This window comes from Dasypus novemcinctus, chromosome X (genome assembly GCF_030445035.2).
Source record: "Dasypus novemcinctus isolate mDasNov1 chromosome X, mDasNov1.1.hap2, whole genome shotgun sequence".
NCBI classification, from domain to species: Eukaryota; Metazoa; Chordata; class Mammalia; order Cingulata; family Dasypodidae; genus Dasypus; species Dasypus novemcinctus.
Genome location: NC_080704.1, coordinates 29,836,344 through 29,852,676, shown reverse-complemented (window position 1 = coordinate 29,852,676; position 16,333 = coordinate 29,836,344). Strand labels below are relative to the sequence as shown.

At 36.4% G+C, this 16,333-nt stretch overlaps 1 long non-coding RNA gene and 1 other non-coding gene across 3 annotated transcripts in view; both read right to left on the bottom strand.

Moving 5' to 3' along the window:
* Nucleotides 1–16,333, bottom strand: part of LOC111758622 (uncharacterized) — a 54,700-nt gene that overhangs the window by 17,068 nt on the left and 21,299 nt on the right. The gene's annotated exons all lie outside the window — the stretch shown is intronic.
* LOC111761564 (small nucleolar RNA SNORA5) lies at nucleotides 4,085–4,220 on the bottom strand. The gene has a single exon (XR_002794892.1). It is a non-coding gene; the product is annotated as a small nucleolar RNA SNORA5 (small nucleolar RNA).

Below are 16,333 nucleotides of genomic sequence, written 5' to 3'. Positions count from 1 at the left end.
TTCTGTGGAATTTAAAGAGCCATGGATTTTTAAAAAAGGGTTTCCCAACTGGGGACCTGGGACTCATTAAACCCAGATGTAGAAATAGATCTTAACAGAATCATAATAAGCCAATTTCCAAGAGAACTGACTTAGTTCTCTGTGGACACACATTCACTCTAGATAGATTCTTCTCATTTGCCCACCCAGTGTACCCTTGATGAACATTAAGTTTTACAGCAGAGAAAAAGGAAATTCCCCAAAGTATCTTCAAGTATTAAAAATAAGATAAAATGTTTGCACAAATGAAATAGCCTCTGATTTATAAAGATATTAAGTGGCATAGGCAATAAGTGAAATGGGAAAAGACTGCCCACAGCACTTTCCATATGTTAGCCTGGGGTTCTCTAATTTTGGAGTAAATTTTCTGCCTTTAACCCCATCTCTAAACTGTCTCTTACCTTACACCATGTGCTTTCATACCTCTCTCCCATAACTAAATATCCTCTAAAAAATGTGCTACTTTTACAGGGTTTTTTTGTTCTTTTTGTTTTTCTATAATCCAAGCATTAAGTTAAGGTATATGAAAATTGGGTTTTGGAAGATAAGAAAATAAATTGTATTCTGGGAATAAGTTCGTCTTTCCTGGGGTTTGTCTCTAAATCACAATTTAAAAGGTATAACCTCTCTGTTTTAAATCTATTTCTTTAGATCCTAAAGTTTGGGGTATGCGCATCATTGTTCTAGATAATTGTTAAAAATTGGTCTTTAGCAGTGGGTATACAGTGGTTTGAGTGACTGCTTCCCATTGTATGATGTCCCAGGTTCAATCCCCAGAATCTTCTAAAAAAGAAAAAAGTCTTCACAATACTTCAGAATGAATTTTACGGAGAAGAGCAATATGCTCTGCATATAAATGTGGAACATCTCTATTTGAAGCAGGAGTGGATGGAGTCCAGGAACAATGTGGCAGTTTGAGATTATTTTATGAATCTCAAAAAGAAAAAGATTATTATTTTTTTATTTTGATAGGAAGTACTGGGGATTGAATCCAGGACCTCGTACACCAGGAGCAGATGCTCAACTATGGAGTTACATCCACTCTCCAATGAGAATTGGGTTTTGGTGGGTTTTTTTTTTTTTCCATTTCTTTGTTTTTAGGAGGTACCATGGATCGAACCTGGTACCTCAAACATGCAAAGCAGGCACTCAATCATGAGTGCTACATCCGCTCCCTGCAAGATTATATTTTTAAACTAATCTATTCCTGTGGGTGTGATACTCTTTGATTGTATTAAATTTGGTTGAAGGTCCTTTGATTAGATTACTTGATAAAATCACTTTAGGGCTTTTGATTAGACTACATCAGTGAGGCATGGCTCAGGTTGAGTCTCTGCCCTTTTGCTGGGTCTGATAAAATGGAGACACAGAGAAAGACAGAAAAAGGAATTCACCATTTTTTTAAAATTTATTTTATTTTTTTCTTTCTCTCCCCTCCCCCCATTGTCTGCTCTCTCTGTCCATTTGCTATGTGTTCTTCTGTGTCTGCTTGCATTCTTGTGACACCGGGAATCTGTGTCTCTTTTTGTTGCATCATCTTGCTGTGTCAGCTCTCAGTGTGGGTGGGCTGTGCTTTTTTTCATGCAGGGTGGCTCTCCTTATGGGGTGCACTCCTTGTGCATGGGTCTCCCCTAGGCAGGGGACACCCCTGCGTGGCAGGGCACTCCTTGCGTGCATTAGCACTGCACATGGGCCAGCTCACCACACAGGTCAGGAGGCTCTGGGTTTGAACCCTAGACCTCCCATGTGGTAGGCAGAAGCTCTTATCAGTTGAGCCAAATTCGCTTCCCTGAAGCCACCATTTTTGATCCTGCCATGCGAGAGAAGACTAGAGAATTGCTTAAGCAAGAAGCCCCCAAAAGGCTGGGCCCATGGAGCAGCTCAAGCATAGAGAGCCCTGTTAGATGCCTGATAGCTTACAGCTGACTTTGGTGCGAGAGCATCTCTTATGTTGCCTTGAGTTGGACTTTTCACAGCCTTGGAACTGTCAGCTTTTACTACAAATAAATATCCTTATAAAAGCCAACCCATTCCTGGCACTTTGCATTGGCAACCCTTTGGCAAACTAAAACGAATTGCTTAAATATCCCTGTGCTTTCATTTCCCTTAGCCTATATTAGAATTGGGGGGGGGGGATTATTCTTCTTAACTGAGGCAAATTTTATGTCGTGAATTGCATTTTTAAGTAAATAATTGAATGTATTTTGATAAATATTTATACCACCGCAATCAAGATTAGAATACCTTATCATTGGAGAGAATACCCTAGTTAAACTTTTCAGTCCATCTCCATTCTAAAATGTAACTATTGTTCTGATATCTATGAGCATTGATTATTTCTGCCCATTTCTGAACTTAAATAAATGGAATAGAAAATTCATGTGTTGATCCATGGATCAGTAGTTCATTCCATTTTATTCCTGGGTAGTATCCCACTGTATGGATATATCACATTTTATCAGTTCACATATTAACAGATATTTAGGTTGTTTCTAGTTTTAGGATATCATGAATATCACAAATATTTGTATGGAAATATATTTCCATTTTTCTTGGGTAAATATCTAGAAATAAAATTGCTGGCTTTTATGTTAAGACTATGTATAAACTTTGTAAGAAGTTGTCATTTATAGAAAATTTTAGGAAGTACAAGTTAATATATAGTGACAGAAAGTAGGTCAATGTTTACTTTCAGATAAAGGGATGTGCCACAGGGAGGGATTACAAAGAGGTATGAGGAATCTTTTGCAGGCAATGGATATATTCATTGTCTTAATTGTGGTGATGGTGTCACAGGAATATACATGTCAAACTTAAATTGTATATTTAAAATATATACAGTTTACTTATATTGATTTTATATCAATAAAGCAGTTAAACATTAAAAAGACTGAGTAAAGCTATTTGTTCCTGATTCCCAAGGTATTTTATTTCAGTCTACAAACATAAAATCTGAATTAAAGTTTAAAGATAGATGAAAAATAAATGAAGCGCTTCATCACATACGCATCAAAGATGACTAAAACAGTATCTACAATTTTCCCAAGGCCATTAATCACAATTACATTTACCTCATCACTTAAATTGAGTCCCATGTAATTAATTCTTGTTCCACCATAACCTGAATCATCAGTCTGCTATCACAACCTCATCTGCTTTTGGTCTGCAAAAAGTACTGGAAATCTTGTCTTTCATTCACGTACAGTCTCACAATTTTCTAAATAATGGCAGCTCAGAAACCTGTAGCCAGGAGTTAATTTATTTAAGGATCATTAGGCGCACCTGCTAGAGTCTTCCTCAGTAGACATCCTTGTTTGGTGGATGACATAATATCTAGCCTGTAGCTTATAGCAGAGCCTGAAACAAAGCAGGAGATTAAAGCAGAAACCACATGTTGATGATGAGACTAATAAGATAGAAAAGACTCTTACTGATTAATTCATTACAATAGCATTAATAAACAATATGAGAAAGAAGGAAAAGGAAATTCTCTACTGGGGTGTAGCTGCAGAGCAAGTTGCTCCACCTTGCATCCTGGGGACACAAGCTTAGGCAGAGCAGAAACTTTTAGCAAAAGATGGCTTGTACTTACACAAGCACAAAAGACCCAAAAGAGGAGGACAAGAGACCTGTCACGGTCAGCCTTCGGGGGAGGCCAAAAATTGCTGGGGTCAGGGATGGTAGATGGCAGCTCCGCAAGCCCCACTTCACCCCACTTTGTGTCAGAGAGGAGAGACAAAACGATGCTGCCCAAGGATAGGGTATTTATACAACCCCAGGGGGAAGGACCCTGGGGCTGAGCGTTCCCTTCTTCACAAGCAGCTGGAAGTGCTTGTTCGCTGGTTTCTGGGTTTAAGGTAAGGTAAGGCCTTTTCTTTAGAGCTAAAGCTTCCCTTGGGCTACAGAATGGAAACCTACTGAAATATCTGCACACAATAGAAAAGGGGGGTGGGGTGTGGATGAGGACTGGGAGATGGTTTCCAGGTAAGTTCGTGACTTCCCCAGCAGTGGGACATAACTATTTCCTAAGAATTTTTTTTTCCTGTGGTGTCTGCAGTCAAACTTATCCCCAGGCCCAGCACAGAGGACTCAGGGCCCATGAGCTGCAGAGCTTGCCGTGGCAGCCTTCTGGGTCAGCCCCCACTACAGCAGGAACAGGGGCTGAATTTGACTTGACTGCAGTATTTCCTAAGAAGTTAATCAAGGTTTGCCTTGAGATGAAGAATGTATATATGATGGACAGAGAGGTGTTAGAAAGAAATCTTCTTCTGGAAGAAAATAAGGCTCACCTGATTGTGGAGAAGAAAAGAATTTATTCTCAATCTTGCAAGAAGGGGTGCACAACCAGAAAACATGGCTGGTGCCCCGAACAAAGAAAAATGACACAATTTATACCGCTAAGCCTAGCACACAAGCCCTTCCTCTGTTTCTCCATAGACTGGATACTTCAGAAGTTACAGCCTATCCGAGAAGATCTAACTTTTCCACGCAAAAGTTTGTGATTAACCGCTTCCCCCATCACATTCCAACCACTTTAGTTTTTACCTGCTCCCTTTGTCAAATAAGGAATGGAATTTAGTGCTGAATTGGTATTGACTTAACTCTTTCTTGGGCATCTTTTTATTGCCTATAAGACTGGCTTAAGCTGGTTTCCTTTGTTCCTGTTTAACCCGGGAGTAGGAGACTGAGGCAGTAGGCTGCCAGGTTACATTAATCATTATTTTCTTTCTTTATGTGAAAACTAAACTAATCTTTGTTTCTTACAGAGGGCATTGAAAAATTTTCAAGGGCTTGTAGTTCCATTCAGTAAAGTGTACAATCTCTGTAACATATTTATACTAATAATAGTTTACCTGCATGAAATGAAATAAAACTAAGCTTCTTAAAAACTCTTCCCATGAAGTTCTTTCAATGTTGCTTAGCTGTTTAAGAACAGGGAGCTTTCCAAACAAACCTAATTATTTTACCAGGTTGCATTTCATAAGTTAAAAGAACAATCATTGCAGTTGATGAGGGAACTTTGGAGAAACATCAAAAATATTGTAATGCCATTTTGAAATATAAGTATTCTGAATTTGGGGTCTAAACTTGGAAAATCGAAGTCAAAAGAATTTTCAGTGATTATTTAATCACTTTTCTAAGATAGAAGTATAAGTGTCTGAGACCAAGAAATGAATTGCATTTAGCTACTCATTAATTGAAGTAAAACATTACAATATTTTTAAAATTATCATAATTTTAGAGACGAGCACAACCATAAGAAAACAGCTCTTTAGAAGAGAGAAACTCTTTGTATGCTTGTTTTTGTTTTAATAATCAGGAATATAAGATCAAAAAGCAGAGAATGCTATTTTGTTGAAGTCGGGGCATGATGGACTCCTCTAGGTCCTTGGTTATGTTACATAAAAGAATTTAAGAACATGCCGATTAGTTAGGCCAGTAGTTTATTGAGAAATGGGAGAAGAGAACAGGATTACACACCTAGACTGTAGAAGTGGGCTCCTCTAGGCAGAGAGTATTTTGGGCTTGTGGTGCTACCTTTATTAAGCTATTATTTTACTCCTCCCTTTCCTAATGTTGGAGGAAGGGCCCCAGATGTTTGCTGTTCTGATTGGCTACCCCACCTGTCCGTTCCCCAGGGGGCCAATGGTGAGGCCCCTTGAGGGCATCCGGGGTTTTCCCTTGACCCCCAATGAAATCTCGTAATGGGGTCTCACAGGGTCTTTCTGGCAGCCTTCTTGGAGCAGTCTTTCCCTCAGGGAGTTTCCAGATGGGGTTCCATGGCCATGTGTTTCACCTCCATGTTTTTCTGCCAGGTCTTAGATTCATCTTCCCTTTTCCTAAACTAATTTGCCTCAGTGGGACACTCAATCTTCATTACCTGGGCAGATTAAATAGATTAAAAAAATAACTTTTTAAAATATGTATTTTAAAGTTTTTTTAAAGATACATAGATCATACAAAATGTTACATTAAAAAATATGAGGTCACAACTATTATTATACAATTATTGTTTATGTATGAATGATATACTTCAATAATTTTTTTAATGTAATTATAAACAACAAAAAAAGCATAAAGAAACTAGTGTGAGGAAGTGGATGTGGTTCAACTGATAGAGCATCCACCTACCATATAGGAGGTCCAGGGTTCAAACCCAGGGTCTCCTGGCCCATGTGGTGAGTTGGCCCACGCGCAGTGCTGCCACATGCAATAAGTGCATGCCACGCAGGGGTGTCCCCCACATAGGGGAGCTCCACACACAAGGGGAGCTGCCCCATGAGAAAAAAGTGCAGCCCACCCAGGAGTGGTGCCACACATACATGGAGAGCTGATACAGCAAGATGACACAACAAAAAGAGACACTGATTCCTGGTACCATCAAGAACGTAAGCGGACACAGAAGAACACACAGCGAATGGACACAAGAGAGCAGACACGGGGGGGGGAGGGGAAGAACTAAATAAAATAAATCTTTAAAAAATATATATATATAAGAGGATCCCATATACCCCTGCTCCCCTCTCCCCGCCGCCCCCCCCCCCCATGACTTCTCCCACACCACGAAATTCTTTCATTGTTGTGGCACATTCACTGCATTTGGTGAATACATTTTGGAGCACTGCTACACCACATGGATTATAGTTTACATTGTAGTTACTTAGAAATCATTTAAGTATACAAAGCCTAATTTATTCCTAGTACTTAAAAGTAAATATAGAGGAAATTATATTTGACATCCCATACATGATGATCATTAATATAAAAAATGTGTGTGACAATTATAATTCAACTTAGTTGAATTCATACTTTATACTTTTTCAAACTCTTAAAAAGTATACGAAAATAAGATTAGCATACCTGATATGTAGATTAGTATAAAAAGTTTAGGAAGTTTAGATAAACTTCATATGAAAAGAAACATAAGTATTATAAAATTAAATTTTTATGCTTTTATTATATACCTCACTTATATAATTAGAAGAAGTATAACTGTTTTAAAAAATCCAGGCGGCGGACTTGGCCCAGTGGTTAGGGCGTCCGTCTACCACATGGGAGGTCCACGGTTCAAACCCTGGGCCTCCTTGACCCGTGTGGAGCTGGCCCATGTGCAGTGCTGATGTGCGCAAGGAGTGCCATGCCACACAGGGGTGTCCCCCGCGTAGGGGAGCCCCATGCACAAGGAGCGCGCCCAGTAAGTAGAGCCGCCCAGCGCGAAAGAAAGTGCAGCCTGCCCAGGAATGGCACTGCACACACAGAGAGCTGACACAACAAGATGATGCAACAAAAAGAAACACAGATTCCCATGCTGCTGACAACAACAGAAGCGGACAAAAGAAGAAAATGCAGCAAATAGACACAGAGAACAGACAACTGGGGTTGGGGGAAAGGGGAGAGAAATAAAATAAATAAATAAATCTTTTAAAAAAATCCTTGAGAAGCGTAAAACTAAATTTCTAGGTGACAGGTGATGGAAGATGAGAGAGGAAAGGAAAGTGGAGAACATAGAAGCACTGGTAGCCCCATCCGTATAGGAATACTAAGTACATACATTTTACAGAACAAGAAATCGAGGTGTGAAGATATTACCTAACATGGTAAAGTTATCCAACACAACATAGTTCTAACCATCAATTATTTGCAGACAGGTGAGCTTAGGCAGTGAAATGGGCTAAAGTTTTCAATTTCCCATTGAGCAGTTAATAGATCTGTTTCCCAAGTCAATCAAGGAAGATGTAGAATTATAAGCAATATATATATAGTTTAAGTTTGGGGAATTACTTCAAGAAAAGTCATTTTGGGAGTGGAACATGGACTAGGGATAAGTGACCAAGGCTACTAAAGATTTTCAGAATAAGCCCCCTTGTATTAATTGATTTTTAATATTGATATAAATGTATGCACATAAAATATTTTTAAAGTGATAAGAAAGGTATTTACATGCTAAAAAGTGTAAGAGCCTTTACTAAATGTTAAGAAGAATAAAGTAGAATTTACAAGATACAAGAAAGTGAAAATGCTTCCTTTACCAAAATACAAATTTTTAACTCTTTTGGTATCTAAATTTTTCCTACAACTGTCAAGATTTTTCCCATTTCACCACCTAAACACAAAGCACTAGTGCTCTGAGCCATCAGAAATTATAGGCTATAAACTTTGACCAACTGCCATTTTAAAATTGTAAGGTAATATTGTATTTGCTCTAAAGCCTTGTAAAAGAGAAGTAATCTTATGACCCTAAGTACATAAAAATTTTAAATGCTATGCTGAATTGTCCTTCTAAGCCTGATAAAGAAGATGAAGATGAGGTTGTATAATGTTTACATTCCTGTAATCATAGACCAAGGGCACCATTCACTCTACCCACTCGGGAGACAAGACTCAGCAAGATAGAACTCTACATATATGCTCTATTCATTATTATTATAATGCTTACAATTCCTTTCCCTATGTTTGAGTGTATTTAATTAAAATTTGCAAAGAGAAGTAGTTTTTAACTTTATAACCACAAGGCTTATAACATTTTAGCCAGTAAAGATGATAATAATAGTAATGGACTTACTGGTCTCATGTAATTGATTTCTCCATACAAACACTGCTTGACTCCTATGTTGGACAGAGAGCATTATATTCTGTTTAGTCTGACCTTTCTTCTACTGCTGCAAGAATTATGCCTCTTAGTGCTGCCTGTGGCTGTTCTGTTCAAATATAATGTGAAGTTTAATTTCTTCCATAACTTCATGGAGATTTTAGCCTTGATTCTTTGTTTCCCTGGTCCCAAGCTATGTCCATATAGATTATTTCTTTTTAAATACCCACAACATGGAAGCTGGTTTCTTGGATAGCTTTTCCCTTTTATGTCCAACATGTCAAGTGAAAAATGTAAACTCTTTCATTTGGTGCCCCACCACTGATCATTCCAATCTATCAGCTCTTGGTAGTTTCAATGTGGTTCAGATAATAAATGAACTTATTCTTCAGTTGAGATTCCGCCAGTGTAAAGCTAAACACTTGGCCTAACAGTGTTTGAAGGGAAAAAAGGTATTTAAAATTATAACCCCAATGCCTAATCCTAAAGATATAAATGCATACATTAATCAAACTGCTAGATATCTCATAGGTGTACCCGAGGTTACTAGTCTGCATTATAGACTGTAAAAAACATTTTCCTTCTCTCTTGAAACACTTTTATCCACACTTAGATCCTTTGGAATATCTACCTCATACCTAGCCCTTACTTTAAATAAAGTTTTCCAAGGCAAGTTCAATCAACACCTCCATTTTTAAGGTGCTTCTCCATATAACTACCATGCTGAACAGATTGGTTAAATGTGCTTATTTCCAATACATGAAATCTTGACCTAGTTTTTCTCTTCTAGTATGCATCCTAACAAGCCTTTCCTTCTAGTTCTTTGCATAATTTAATTTTATTTCCCCTCTCTCTTGTGCCTTTTTCATTTCGATCAGATTCTTTTTTCTCCCACATCCTCTCTTAGACCTAGTTCATCTGTCCCAATAGAACCCAATGAATCTGGTAGGCAACTGTTGTACTTGCTCAAAATTGCAAGTACTAAGCAGCTGCATTTACAAACGATTTTCTTTAGAGTTAGTGTATCCTTGCTGAGTTGGATGTTTATTGGATTGTGAAAATTTTCAGCAAAATTAACAGAAAAAGATCATCAAGTTTAGTCTTATCTTTTTAAAAACTGGAAATTATCAGATAGTGTGAATATCTTTGTTTTGGGAGGAGATATGCATTCATATATTGGATAGCTCCTTAAGCAAAATATGGTCATGGATAGATGCCTTAACACCACTCTTTAGGGTTGGACGTTTCAAATATGGTAAAGACATTACAGAGGAGTTCTAAATAATAAAATTGAAAATCAATGTTTCCCCTTCAAGGAAACTGAGCTAGGAGAAATAAAACATGATTCAAAATCTGAATTCAGTCTCTTAATATACCCTCTGCTCTGTGTTGCTGGAACCATACATATGGCTCTATTTCTCATTCTACCATAAAAGAATCCTAAAAATGCAATCCCCAAGATACCACCTTATCATTCCAAAAGAGAATTTTAATTATATTCCATGTCTTCCAATGCAGTGATTCTAATAAGTCTTTGTTACCTAATGTCCCTAAATATTATTTGATTCACAGGATGGCATCGACATTAGCCTTAGTTTCCCCAAAAGGGTTGAAAGGAAAGAGAGCCACTATTTTTAAAAAGGCTAACTATCCTCTGTTGATTCTTTCAGACTCATTCCAAGCACCCTTTTCCCCCAATGGAGGAAAATACATAATTGGAAATTATATATCCTCTTTGGAATTCTCTTAGTGCCCTATTTTTTTCTAGGCCATATTGTCAGCCACTACATTATTAAGAAGTTATATTTTATAATCATTGCATTCCTTGCTATGGGATTTTAAAAAGTTATTTGAGAATAGGATTTCTTTTTTGTTCATCTATGTACCCCAATATCAGCAAACCAAATCCATAGTGTTAGATAAATGTTGAACTGAACTTAAAATTCACTTTCCTTCTCAACTGCATTAAAATACTTATACATTTTTTCTGGATAGCATTATCAGTTGAAAGAATGCTACCTGTTTTTCTTTTTGATATTTTCTATAATTAGTGTGATTCTGTGACTCATTGGATAAAAGTTATAGGCTGACCTAAGAATTAGTTCAGATCAGTCTGTTATTTCTCATCTGCAATAAACAGTTTTTAAAGTAGAATTCCTGGTTAAAATTTTATAAATATGTGTGAGAATGTCAAAACAATATGTATCAGTGTGAATTTTATATAACATTGCTTAGTTTATCTCTGAAGTTAGAATAAAAATAGTTTAAAATGCATGTAAGGGCAATCAAATTTCCATTTTGCTTGATTTATTTTGTATGTTGTTATAAAATGTTGCATTTTAAATATATGATCAGAAAGGAGCTATAAGATTCAAAATAATGACCCATAATACAAGTCACTTTAAAATTGTCAGTGTTGCTCCAAAACAAGCTATTGTCATCTGAGTATTTTGAATTAACCATTTCTCAATCTATGATATAATTACATTCTTAGTAATGCTACAAACCAAGGATCAAATCAAACCACAGATTCAATGACTAACCAGAGTCCAAAGTTGGATTTCATTTTTTGCCAAAACATAAATATTTAAAATAAAGGTAAAAAGATTTCCTTAAATTATATTTAAGATAAAATATAAAACACAATTAAAGATAATTCATTTTGTTAAATATGATATCAAAACAATTTACACCAAGTTTATGTTTAAAGAATTTATTCATTCAGGAAATATTTATTTTGTAACTACTTTTGGCCGTGAACATACCAGGCAAAGTCCTTGCATTCATCAAGTCCATAGCCCAGCAGGGAAAAAAAGATATAGAAGTAATAAAAAATATGACAAATGCTAACAAAGAACATTTTTAAATTAATCATAGATACAAATGGGCATGGATTGCCTTTTATGGATTTTCCAAAGCATCTAGTAAAATAGCTTGTGAATAGTATATGATTGATATATGTTAAATGGGCAAATGAATTTAATATATAAACATAATATCCATATTGAATGCCTAAAGGATAAAATGGTATATGAAAAATGGCATGCAAATGGAATTACATGAGGACTAGAATGCAGTTCTCAAATATGGTTAGAAACAGAATAAGAACAAAATCAGATTTTCAAATAAAGAGTGTGGGACTTAGAATAGATCTAAGGAAATCTATCCAAAGAGTGACAGTCATTAAACATTATAATTTATTTCCAAATGAAGTTGTCAAATCCTTTTTACATGTCTTTGAAAATAAGATAGGAGTTTCATCTGTTCAGGATGCTTTAATTGTCTCTACATTATGCCAAAACATCTGCTAGTTTCAGTCAATAGTAAAAATTCCATACTGTCAATTCAAAGAAAAAAATCAACTCAATCATTTTTCTGGCATCATGTATCCCCAACAAGCCTATTGATTGACACTTTTACTTTTCTGAAAATTATTTTAGCTTAATGGAAACTCCACACTCTGGTTGTTCTGTCCTAAGGAGGCTTGATGAACTAAGTAAAAATTTTAAATGCCTTTTTAGCTCTATATGCATAAAAATGTTTTCCATTCATGAGATATTAGTATAAAGTATATGGAATCTTAATATATTTTGAATGGAAAATTCCTTAAGTACACTTGAAATATTTAAAATGGGAAAATGTCAATATCCACATTTAAGTATAAAGGCAATTGCCAGAACTCAATAAATTGTACTAAATATTTAATGATGAGTATATTGTATATACTTGACTTGTATACTCATCAGAAATAGTGACAGGCAGGTGAAAAACTTTGGAAACAGCATCATTTGTACTAGAGGTGATCGCAAAGAGGAGGAAATTGCCTTCTTTAACTTCTGGAGAAAATAGGAGCTTAAATGATGTTCATTGAATACCTAATTGATAAATTAATCAGCTGTTTGCATGGTGAGGCAGTGAGCTGAAGTACAGATGGTAAGAAATGGTATAATTCATCTGTCAATGAAATATTTAATCCTAAATTTTTGGCTAGGGGAATTTCCGGCAAGAAGAGGTTATTGTACAGTGATGGTGGCTAGGGGAGAAAATCACCACTTGTTTGATACTTTGCTTGAGTTTGTGCCCTATGTTTCTTCTTATAAAATGATTATTGATAGTGTGTCAAATAAATTGGCTCCTTTGAGTGTCTGTATATGTATATAAATAACCAATATTGCGATTTAATAATAGTAGACGTGTATGAAAGGTTTTCGTATATGAACATTACATTGACTAAGTTCTTTACGTATCTTTATTACTTAGGATTTACATCAACCACATGAGACAGGTAGGTACCCATTGTAAAGATGATGTAATTAAGATAGGAAAAGGTCAATGGCTCCACAAATTTATGTTTATTTTTATTTTTTCAAATTCTACTCAATTTATTCATTTTTTAAAAAGATATTACATTAAAAAAAATATGAGGTCCCCATTTGCCCCCACCGCCCCCACCCCACCACTCCCCCCACAGTAACACTCTCCCCCATCATCATGTCACATCCATTGCGTCTGGTGAGTACATCTCTGGGCATCGCTGCACCCCATGTCCTGTGTTCCACACCATAGCCCACACTTTCCCACGTTCCATCCAGTGGGCCATGGGAGGACATACGACATCTGGCAATTGTCCCTGGGGCACCACCCAGGACAACTCCAAGTCCCGAGAATACCTCCACATCTCTTCTCTTCCTCCCCTTCCCCGCACCCAGCAGCCACCATGGCCACTTTTTCCACATCAATGCCACATTTTCTCAATTATTAACCACAATAGTTCATGAATAGAATATCATTAAGTCCACTCTGATCCTTACTGTATTCCTCCTTCCTGTGGACCTTGGCTTGGTTGTGTGCATTCCACATCTATGTCAAGAGGGGTTTTAGATTCTACATGGATATTGGATGCAATCCTCCTGCTTTCAGTTGTAGGCACTCTAGGCTCCATGGTGTGGTGGTTGACCTTCTTCAACTCCATGTTAGCTGAGTGGAGTAAGTCCAATAAATCAGAGTGTAGGAGCTGTAGTCTGTTGAGGTCAGGACCTGGCTATCATATTGTCAGTCCAGAGATTCAAATCCCCTAGATATATCTTAAACCCCAGCACCAACTACAATTCCAGTAAAGTAGCATGAAAGGCTTGTGAAAAGAGATCCCATCTGAGTCCAGCTGCATCACGCAGAAACACCAGCTCCAAAGAAGGGCCAACTGACATGGCAGTGAACCCCCTCTGCCATGACCATAGAATCTGTGGGTCTCTTTAGCCCTCAAAAGGACCAATACCTGGGGTTGTATCAACAAATTTATGTTTAAAAACAACTACTTCCATGATCAGTTATAGTCCTTATTCTCATAAAATAATATAGAATGTGATTTTTATTATAATTATTCACTTAATGTTACTTTTGTAAGCACAAAGGTCAAGGAATAACTAGTATTTAATTGTTAAATATAATATGACACCAATACATTTGACACCAAGTTTATTTTTAAAGAGTTTATTCATTCAGGAAATATTTCTAGCCGGTCAATATTCCTAACAGGTAAACCTCAAAACTTAACCTTACAAAAGATTCTTCTTCATTCACATAGACCAAAGGAATGTGGCAGCCTCTAGAGACTGGAAAGTGCAAGGAAATAGATCCTTCCCTAGCGCGTCCAGAAAGGAACACATCCCTTCTGACACTTCGATTTTAGCCCAATGATATCTGTGTCCGACTTGTGAGCTACAGAACTGTAGGACAATAAATTTATGTTGTTTTAAGCCACTAAGTTTGTGGTAATTTGTTACATCAGCAATAGGACCCTAATAAAAACACTAATTCTCTCCCTCCATAAGTATCCAGTATACAGTGCCGGTGCTGGAACAGGATAACTGCAAAAGCATTCCCATTTAGAAAATGGGAGCAACCCAGCAGTACTGGAGCATGGTGGCAATGATAAAATGTCGAGATGAAGGCATCATGAGCCCCACTCTGCCCTAGCAGCTAGGAGAATTTCTTGATTACCGAGTTTGTTTACTGGAAGAAAATTCCTTCTTCGGTAGTAACCAAGGCTCCAAGCTCCACCTTCTGCAAGGTTTCTCCTCTTTCTTGGAGAATATGCTTTCCTTAGGTTTTGCAGAGTTTGTACACCCTGCTTCTTGTTCATGTAAATCAGGAACCGTGGGTTTTTTGATAATATTACAAAAACAAAAACAAAAAAATTTAGTAGGCTTAGTTTCTATTCAGTTCTACATAGTTCCAGTGCCTATAACCACAATGAAGTTGTTTTCAAGACATAGATCTAGAATATGATGCTTTCTTTGGTTTATACCAGTGTTGTGCTGTAACCAGCTGGTACTAGCTTATGAGAGCTCTTTATTAAATTTTCAGGAATTTTGCAAGCCAGTTGATATCATGTTGGTAGCTTGAAATTGGCTGGGGTGAGAGTAGTTATACCAAGGTCATTGGCAATATTTACTTTCTGAGACCTAGCTGTTCAAATTTAATAACACATCACTGACTATGTCTCCATTTCTCAATTTAGTAGAAGCTAACTTGACTCCCTCTGAAGGAATCACTGGGAATGCTGCCTAATCTAATCTTTGCTGCAAAGCTGAGTTCTGTTGTTCGACTGAGAAGTCTTACTGGGCCTTTCATTCAAAACCTTTAAAAATCTTACCTCTTATTCTTTGCTGTTTAATACAAGTCAGCTTTTTTGCTCTTTGAGACCCCAAATTTCTGAACTTACTCTACTTCTTCAATATTTCTGCTTGCAAACACCAGCCTATCATTTTCCAATATTTTACCTTATGATATCTTACAAAGTATTTGGATTAGTTTGGAAATATTTGCCATATAATTACAATTATTTTATTTTTTACATCTATAATTTGTAATCATAAGGAAATTTCTGAACATTTTACATATTGCATATATTTTGGTTGTAAATTTTATTTATTTATTGGTTTTTATATTTTACAGCTTTTAGTTTGCATAAGCAAGGTGGTAATAGTGCCCCAAAATGTGGTAATCACTTTGTTTGACCCATAAATTTCAGCAATGTATTACTAGAATTTAATTGCATTTAATTTAATTTTAAATTTGTCATATATGTTTGTATATCACTTAGATTTTTAACAAATGGCAGGCCTCTGAGTATACTTTAGAAACAAAGTAATATGTCAATGCAAAGGGCATCAAGTGAATATATTTACATTAATATGATAAAGATGAACACACTGGTCAAGATTCATGTAATAGTACTGGGTGGTTTGCTATTTCCTATTAAATTATATGCTTTCTTACAAAATACAAAGCAAGCCAGTCTCTGACATAAATACATTTTTTGTTCCACTAAGAATTCTATGTTAATGATCAACTCCCCCATAAATTATCTTGTTTTGCAGAGTTTTAAATTTTTTAAGTGGAATGGCAGCAGCATCCTCATGCATTGTCCCCTGGCGACTGATCAAATTTTCATTTCTGGAAATCACTATCTCCAAGGAAATTCATAAGATAAAAATATAATGTGCAATACCATATATCTGTTTTACCGAATAACTTCACAGCAAGTTTTCCGATATCTGGGAAAAGAATGTGATGCATATTTAAATCAAAGGAGATTAAATGATAGTGGTTAGACATGTGAGCCATAGAATCTGACTTCTTGAGATTAATTTCTGGCTCACTATAAAATCCTACTTTAATTACTAAATCTCTTTGAATTAC